The sequence below is a fragment of the Durio zibethinus genome, chromosome 12, assembly GCF_047325235.1.
Source record: "Durio zibethinus cultivar Kanyao isolate XHJ-2024 chromosome 12, ASM4732523v1, whole genome shotgun sequence".
Classification (NCBI taxonomy): Eukaryota; Viridiplantae; Streptophyta; class Magnoliopsida; order Malvales; family Malvaceae; genus Durio; species Durio zibethinus.
In genome coordinates this window covers 23,102,436-23,110,938 of record NC_143173.1, presented here as the reverse complement: position 1 = coordinate 23,110,938, position 8,503 = coordinate 23,102,436, and positions in this window count along the sequence as shown.

Genomic DNA, 8,503 nt, shown 5'->3' with positions numbered 1-8,503 from the left:
AAAATCTCATGAATGAGAGGATCGTGTAGTCAATCTTAAAAAGTTGTTTGATAGGTTGAGAAAATTTTAACTGAAGTTGAATCCTGCTAAGTGTACATTTGGTGCTAAATCAGAAAAACTATTGGGCTTTATGGTTAGTGAAAGAGGAATCAAAATGGATCCAGATAAGATATATGCCACTCAAAATTTATCTTTTTCTTGTACCCCAAAAAAAGTGCGAGATTTTTTAAAAAGATTAAACTATTTTACTCATTTCATCTCTCAATTTACCTACAAATACAATCTTATTTTCAAGTTTCCTAGAAAACATGATCCAAGAGAATGAAATGATGAATATTAAAAAGCTTTTGGTAAAGTTAAAGAATACTTGTCAAGTCTACCCGTATTGGTACTACCAGTTTTGAGAAAACTTTTAATTTTGTACTTAATAGTAAATAAAATTTCAATGGGATGTGTGCTAGGATAAAGAAATAAAACTAACAGGAAAGAACAAGTAATTTACTATTTAAACAATAAGTTTACTGATTATGGTCAAAGTATTCATCGTTGGAGAAGATATGTTGTGCATTGGCCTGAAGAGCTTGAAAGTTCAGACAATACATGTTTTATCACAATACTTGGCCATAGCAAAATTAGATCCTATTAAGTATATCTTCGAAAAGCCTTAATTGACAGAGAGAATAGCATGATGGCAAGTTATGCTTTTAGAATATGATGTTGTTTATATCACTCAAAAGGCTATTAAAAGAAGTGCAATAGTCGAGTTTCTTACCAATCACATGGTTGAAGATTATGAACCAAGGAAGCTTAATTTTTCTTGTAAAGATGTAATGGTCATTGAAGAGAATGAACCTGTTAAAAAGTCTTAAATGATGTATTTTAATAAAGCTACTAATGATTTAGGTCCTGGTATTAGAACAATTTTAATATTTCCTAATGGACACTATTATCCTATCACAGCTATATTGAATTTCAACTATAAAAATAATGTGGCTAAATATGAGACTTGTGTTATGAGTTTACAAACAGTGATTAAAAAGAAGATAAAAGTATTGAATGTGTTTGAAAATTCAACTCTAATCATATATCAATTATGAGGTAAATGAGAAATGAAAAATTCAAAGTTGATCCGATAACATAAATACGTCTCTAAGTTGGTCGAGTAATTTGAAGAAGTTTCATTTAAGCATCTGCCTAAAGAAAAGAACCAAATTGGTAATGCTTTAGTTACTTTGGTTGTAATTATTATAATAGATGTAAATTTCAAGATTCAACCTATCAAGCTAGATGTGAATGACGTACTAGCAAATAGCTTAGGTATTGAAGAAAAAGTTTATAGAAGGCCGTGGTATTATGATATTTTATAATACATCAAAAGTTAACAATATCTAAAGTATGCAACAGAAATAATAAAAGGATTATTAGAAGGTTGGCTATGGATTTTTTTTTTATAAAGATATTCTTTATAAAAAAAAGTCAAAATCAAGTGCTATTATGATGTGTGAATATAGCTGAAACAAAAAGGATTCTTAAATAAATGTATAATGGGGTTTGTGGGGCACTGTAAATGGTTATATAATGGCTAGACAAATTATGAAAGCTGACTATTATTGGTTGACAATAGAGAGTGATTGTATTGATTATGTAAGAAAATATCATAAGTGTCAAATTTATACTAATAAGATTCATGCTCCTCCATTAATTTTACATATATTGGCTTTTCCATGGCCATTCTCTATATAAAGCATGGATGTCATCAGTCCTATCACTCTAAAAACTTTAAATAGACATAGATTCATCTTTGTAATGATTAATTATTTAATGAAATGGGTAGAAGCTACATCGTATGCTAGTGAGACATGATCAGTGGTATGCAAGTTCATAAAAAAAGAGATAACATGTTGATATGGGCTTCCAAAGATGATTATTTCTAACAATTTCAAATTTTTAAATAGTAAAATGATGAATGAAGTGTGCGCTTAGTTTAAAATCCATCATTATAATTCAATACCATATTGTCCAAAAATAAATAAGATAGTAAAAACTACAAACAAAAATTTCAAAAGGATCTAAAAAAAATAATCGATATTTATAAAGATTAGCATAGGAAGTTACCTTTTGCCTTGTATACTTATAAAACATCAATCTGAATATCTACTAGGGCTACCCTATTTTCATTAGTTTGTGGAATAAAAACAGTGCTGCCAATTACAGTGAAATTTTTCCCATTGAGAGCTTTAATGAAAATCCAGTTAAAAGAAGTAGAATGGGTCCAAAATCTCTATGAGTAGTTGAACCTCATTAAAGAAAAAAATACTTACAGCATTCTGTCATAATCAACTATATTAGAAAATGATGATAAGAGCACATAATAAGAAAATTTGCCCTCGTTGCTTTCAAAAATGAGACTTAGTGTTAAAAATAATCCTTTCAAATTAACGTGCTAATCGAGAAAAATGAACACCAAATTAGAAAAGTTCATATGTGGTGAAGAAGGTATTTTTTTTGTGGGGCATTGATTTTGACAAAAATGGATTAAAATGATTAGGCTATTTCAATAAACTCGGATGTTTTGAAAAGATACTTTATTTAAGAAAAAGAAAAAATAAGAAAAAAGAAAGATATATCTAAGCTAAAAACCTAAAAAGATGGCTTGGATAAAAAAGAAAAGCATTATCAAGAGTTGACATCACAATACAGGAGCAAACTTAGTTTGACAAACTCTGAAAAATAAGGATGTCATCTAATTGAGTTTTAAAGAAAGAATCCAAGAATAATTTGTTCATAATTATCTTGTAATAATTATTTGGGTGCTTTTGTTCCTATCCATACACTTTTATCATCATGCATTTATTATCTATTTGATGAAATGGGTTTTCTTTGAAAGCATTGCCTATCCATTCCTCCATCTCATTTGCTATCTTTATTCACCTTATAAATAAATAAGAAAAACATGTGATTGCATTTTGTTTGTTTTAAACTTAAAATGATGAAAAAAAAAATAACACGAAAGATCTTAACTTTTTAAAAGTTGATAAAGGCAAGTAAAAGAAAATGAACTGACAAGAAAAGTAGGCTTCTGGAAAAGGAAAGAATATTGTTAAGAAAGAATGCAATGGTCAGACATTAAGAATAGATTGATCCTATGGTAATTATTGAGAATTTTAATGATCAAAGCAAAAAGGCAAGAGATTTTAATAACCTTTTACCAAAATTGAAAGTGAATAATTTTGATTGCATTACATACATTGCATCTAGAGCATTCAGTACATGTATCCATGAACAGTTATGATCATAAGTTATAGCAAGGATAAGGATTTTTTACTCTTTAATGAAAAATAAAATTTTGATCTTCGATTAAAGATAATGATCAAAGAAGAGACTTCGATCCTCAAAAAAAATTTGCTTTTTCAAAAATGAGATCTCAATTTTGAGAAAAGATGAAGATTTTATAGTTATTAAACCTTTACTTAGATGAGTCTTTTTTAATATAAGAATTTTAAAGTTGTTGAGCATTTGTTTAGAAGAGTTTTTTTTAATATGAGAATTTTTAAAGTCATCGAGTTTCTGCTTAAAGAAACCTTTTTCAATATAAAAATTTTAAAATTATCGAACCTTTACTTAAAAGAGCTTTTTTCAATATAAGAATTTTTAAAGTCTTTGAGCCTCTACTTAGAGAAACATTTTTTACAAGATGAGAATTTTAAATTTTTTGAGCCTCTACTTAAAGGAGCTATTTAAATTTTTGAAAATTATTGAGCCTCTAGTAAGAGGAGTATTTCAATTTGATCTTTAAAGTTGTTCAGTCTCTATTGAGAGGAGCTTCTTTTATAAGCTTAAAAAAAAGCTTTTGACTTCAGAAAAAATTATTATCTTTATTTTTGTCATATTTCTAATTCTCAACAATGCACAAAAAAAGCAGCTATAGACATCAAATTTATCCGAGTTCTTTGAATTGGGCCTTGATTTTAAATTTATTGAGCTTTATTAGGTTTTAGGCGATACCCTATTTTAATTTGTTTAGCACGAGGCCTAAGACAAAGCCCATTTGATGACCCATTTTTGTTTCGCTTTAGTGTAATTTTTATTTGTTAATTTTTAAATGGTATCAAAATAACAATAATTAAAAATAAAAATAAAGAAAGAAATCAGAGGGTATAATGGCAGTGCATGCTGTGCATGGCATCAACTCCTATGCCTTGCAAAATGGCCATACACCATACCTGTTACCAACCACAACAACCTTACCAACTACCCTAACAACCACACCTGCCTCCTACTACCATCTTCCTGGTAACGATGATTGTGGCTAGAAAACGTGGGTTTGATCTCCCGTTTAGCCTATAAATAGAACTTCATGAAACACGACAAGAGGAAAGGAAAACTTGCCAAAAAATAACAAAAAAAAAGAGAGATTCTGTGAAAGAAAAAAAAAACCAAAAATAGGGGGAAAATTACCCAAAAAAAGAAACTACGTAAGCTTCTATTAAGAAAAAAATCATTTTAGCCTACTAAAAAAAAACATTTCACCTACACAAAAAATTCAAAAAAAAAAAATCACAGTCCCTTTAACAGGAAACCCGGTGCTAGTGCAAACATCAAAAAAGTCAACAAAGAAATCAAAAAAATATAAGAGGAGAAAAATTTTGGTCTTTTTTATATGGAATCGAAGGGTCTTACTTAGATGTAGAGTGTTTGGGATTTTTTTTTTTTTTGGTGATAAAGAGGTTGGATCATTAAAAAAGGGGTCGAAATGAGTTGTTTGGAAATTTTTGGGTTTTTTTTTTTATCACCAACAACCATCGACAATGACCATTGACGGCGGTCAATGCGACGGGCTTATCAAAATCTAGAAAATAAGTAATTGACCTTTCTTTTTTTAGAGAAAAAAAGATTTTTTTATATGAAGGGAAAAGGAAATGATGTAAAAAAAAATGACTTTTATATAAGAAGAAGACCCAAAATGATGTCATTTTAGCACCCCAAGATCAGCGTGCAACCTATGCCACTCCATACCGAACCATTAACAGTTCCAATTCAAATTTTTTTTCATTTTTTTCATTTTTTGATATTTCTTATTTATTTATTTTTCCTTTTACTACTATTTTTTATTTTATATATATGTGTTCAAGAATAATTTTTTATTTTTTATTTTTTATTTTTTAAAAATAATAAAGTTCAAATTCTTGATAATTTTAAATTGCATTAAAAACTAAAATAAACTTTATAAAATAACTAAAGAATAATAAATGAAAAGGAAAAAAATAAATAAACAAATTTTTTGTATTTTTTAAAATTCCTCCATTTCTTAAAAAATAATTAAAAAATAAAGAAAAAAATTTTTTATCTGATGATAAGATTATTAGGTACTCTGGGTAGCGATACTTACTAAGTGAGAAGATTTTTTTTAAATGCTACTAAAGTATTGAAGTATTTATAAAAAGTTTTTAATACAATAAAAATCTTTTTTTCTATAAAATAAAAATAAGAGTTAACTAAAAATTATAATTAAAAATAAAAATTAACTAAAATTATTAATAAAAGTAATAAAAAATAAGGAAAACAAAACTTTATCCCAGAACGAAATTTAAAATATTACGAATAGTGATGCATTAAAAAATCTCTAAGTAAAAAGATTTTTTTTTAATATTACCAATGTATTAAATATTTATAAAAAAATTTAATATAATAAAATTTTCTCTTTTCTTCCAAATAAATAATAATAATAATAAAAACCAATAAAACTTTTTAAAGTATAAAATAAAATACAAAATTTTTTAAAGTATAAAATAAAATACATGCATCGATATTTTGCCTTTCACATTGTATGCACGTCTTTATTTTTATAAAAAATAAATACAAGCATTCAAAAATGAAATTCTAAGGTATTCGAGTAACAATACCTAAGAAATCTATAGGTGAAAAAAAAAATTTTAATGTTACAAACATATTGAGATATTTTAAGGATTCTTTCAATAAAAATGTTCTAATTAATTTTTTACGAATAAAAATGAAATAAAAAAAGAATTAAAAAAAAAACTAAAACTTCCATAAATAAAGGAAGTCAAGAAAATTCTTTTTAAACATCAAAATTATGATCATTTTTTGTCAAAATTAAAAGATAACACATAATTAATTGATATAATTTTAAACGGACGCTATGAGAGTATTAATCATTCTCCACGTGTAATCAACTCTCGAATCAAACTATTTTGTTGACCTTAAAATTATCTTTTTAATGAATTTTAATTAATTTTAAGATTTTTATTAGAAAGGTAAATTTTGAAGTGAGTAGTTTTCTTCTATCTTATGGCTTTTCCAACTCTACTTAAGATGCATCTTTATTTGTCTTTGCCTAGAATTCAGATTTGATCGATTTCTTGGTCTATGTTGATGACCTTCTAGTCACAAGCAATAATTAACAAGATCTAGACAGGTTTCTAGCTGATCTTTCTCAAAGATTCTCTCTTAAAGATCTTGGTACCTTGAATTTTTTCTGAGGATAAGGTTATTCCGACTTTATCAGGCTTATTCTTGCCTCAACATAATTACATCCGAGATCTTCTTGTTAAGTTTGACATGTCTAATGCTGAGGACACTATTACACAAATGGTTTCTAGTACTCAACTGAAACTTAATGATAGAACAGGTCCAGCTAATGCTACTTCATATAGAAAATTGGTTGGTTCTTTCCAGTATCTTGTTCTTACAAACCTGGTGTAGCTTATGGCGTCAATAAAATGTTTCAGCATATGCACTGTCTTACTCAGTACCACTGGAGTAATCTAAAAAAGATACTTTGATATTAAAAAAGCACTCTTCGTCATGGTCATTTTCTAAAAAAGAATTAACCTCTTCGTATTACTGTTATTAGTGATGTTGATTGGGTAGACAACTTAGATGATTGGACCTCAGCAATAGCTTATATTTTGTTCCTTGATGGCAATCCTATCTCCTGAAAGTCAGCAAAATAGAAAATAGTAGCTCATTTTTCCACAGACGCTGAATATCGAGCTATAGCCAATATTGTTATACAAATTCTTTGGCTCAAAAACTTGCTGACAGATCTTCATTTTCAACTAAGTCAATAGCCCCAACTTCTTTGTGACAATATCGGTTCTATTTACTTAAGTGCCAATCCCGTATTTCATTCCAAATTGAAGCATCTTGCCTTAGATTACCATTTTGTTCGACAACATGTTCACTCAGATGCATTCAAAGTTTCTTATGTTTCTACCACAAATCAATTAACAGATAGCTTAGAAAACATTTATTAAAACAAATGTTTATCTTCTTAAGATCCAAGACTGGTGTTCCAAAACTGGTTAACTGATGACTTCATAGTCTTGCGGGGGCATATCAAGACAACTTGACATGACCGGTTGAATGTAAAGACAGTAAAGCAACAAGCACAGGATAAGAAGTTGGTTTCCACCAATGCTCAGACAATCAAGACTTTGACTAATCAAAACTTTACCGTAGTTTGTTTTTCAAATTTACTAGCGATAATTTAAATGTTACTTTAGATTAAGATTGAACTTTTAAACTCTGATAAATAGGATAAGCTTAAGTTTATCACTTAGCTGGTGGATATATGCAATGCTTTTCATAATAATTAAAATAAGTTTTCTCTAGGCTAATCTTTATTCCTTTACAAAAATCCATGCTCTATTTCTTTTTCTTCCTATGTATAAATCAAATTTGTATACATGTATGGTTCTAAATTTGAGACGTGTGTTTGAGTGTAAGTATGTACTTTATGAATAATTCGTCATCTTTATAACGATATTCACTTTAAATCCTTTATGACTTTTTTTTTTTGTTATCTAAATAAAATTCTGCATAATAATGCAATTCACTTGGTCGAGACTTGTTGTCTCATAAGATAATTATCTCTTCTGAAAATTGAGTTTTAAATTTGAGCCTTATGTGTTTGAGCCTTGTTACCAATAATTCATTATATCATGACATTCATTTCCAACAAAAAAAGTCTTGTGGTTATAATAGTAAAAGAAATATGTAAGATGCCTTAGTACTTTTCGTAATTGTATGTAATTAGTTTTCCAACATGTAGGATTCTAATGGGGTTTATATCATAAATAGCCCCTAAATTATGGCTAAATATTTAATATGATACTTGAATTTTACAAATATTTAATTTAGTACTTGAATTATGAATTTAATAACTAAAGTGATACTTACCTATAATGTAATTAACTTTAAATAATGACATGTGGTGAATAAATAATCCTTTAAATATTAAATTAGTTAATAAATTTATAATTCAGATTCATATTAAAAAAATTTTGAATTCAAATATTCATTAAACATTTCACTATAATTTAAAAATTATTCATCACATTAATCAGTTCTAATATTGTACTCTCTCATATGAAAATTTGTCCATTTAAGAGAGATACTGTACTGTCCCTTATATGTAATTGAATTTCCATGAAGTGAAATTCCCATGGTCACATTCAAGAAAAAATTTTAGATACTAGTC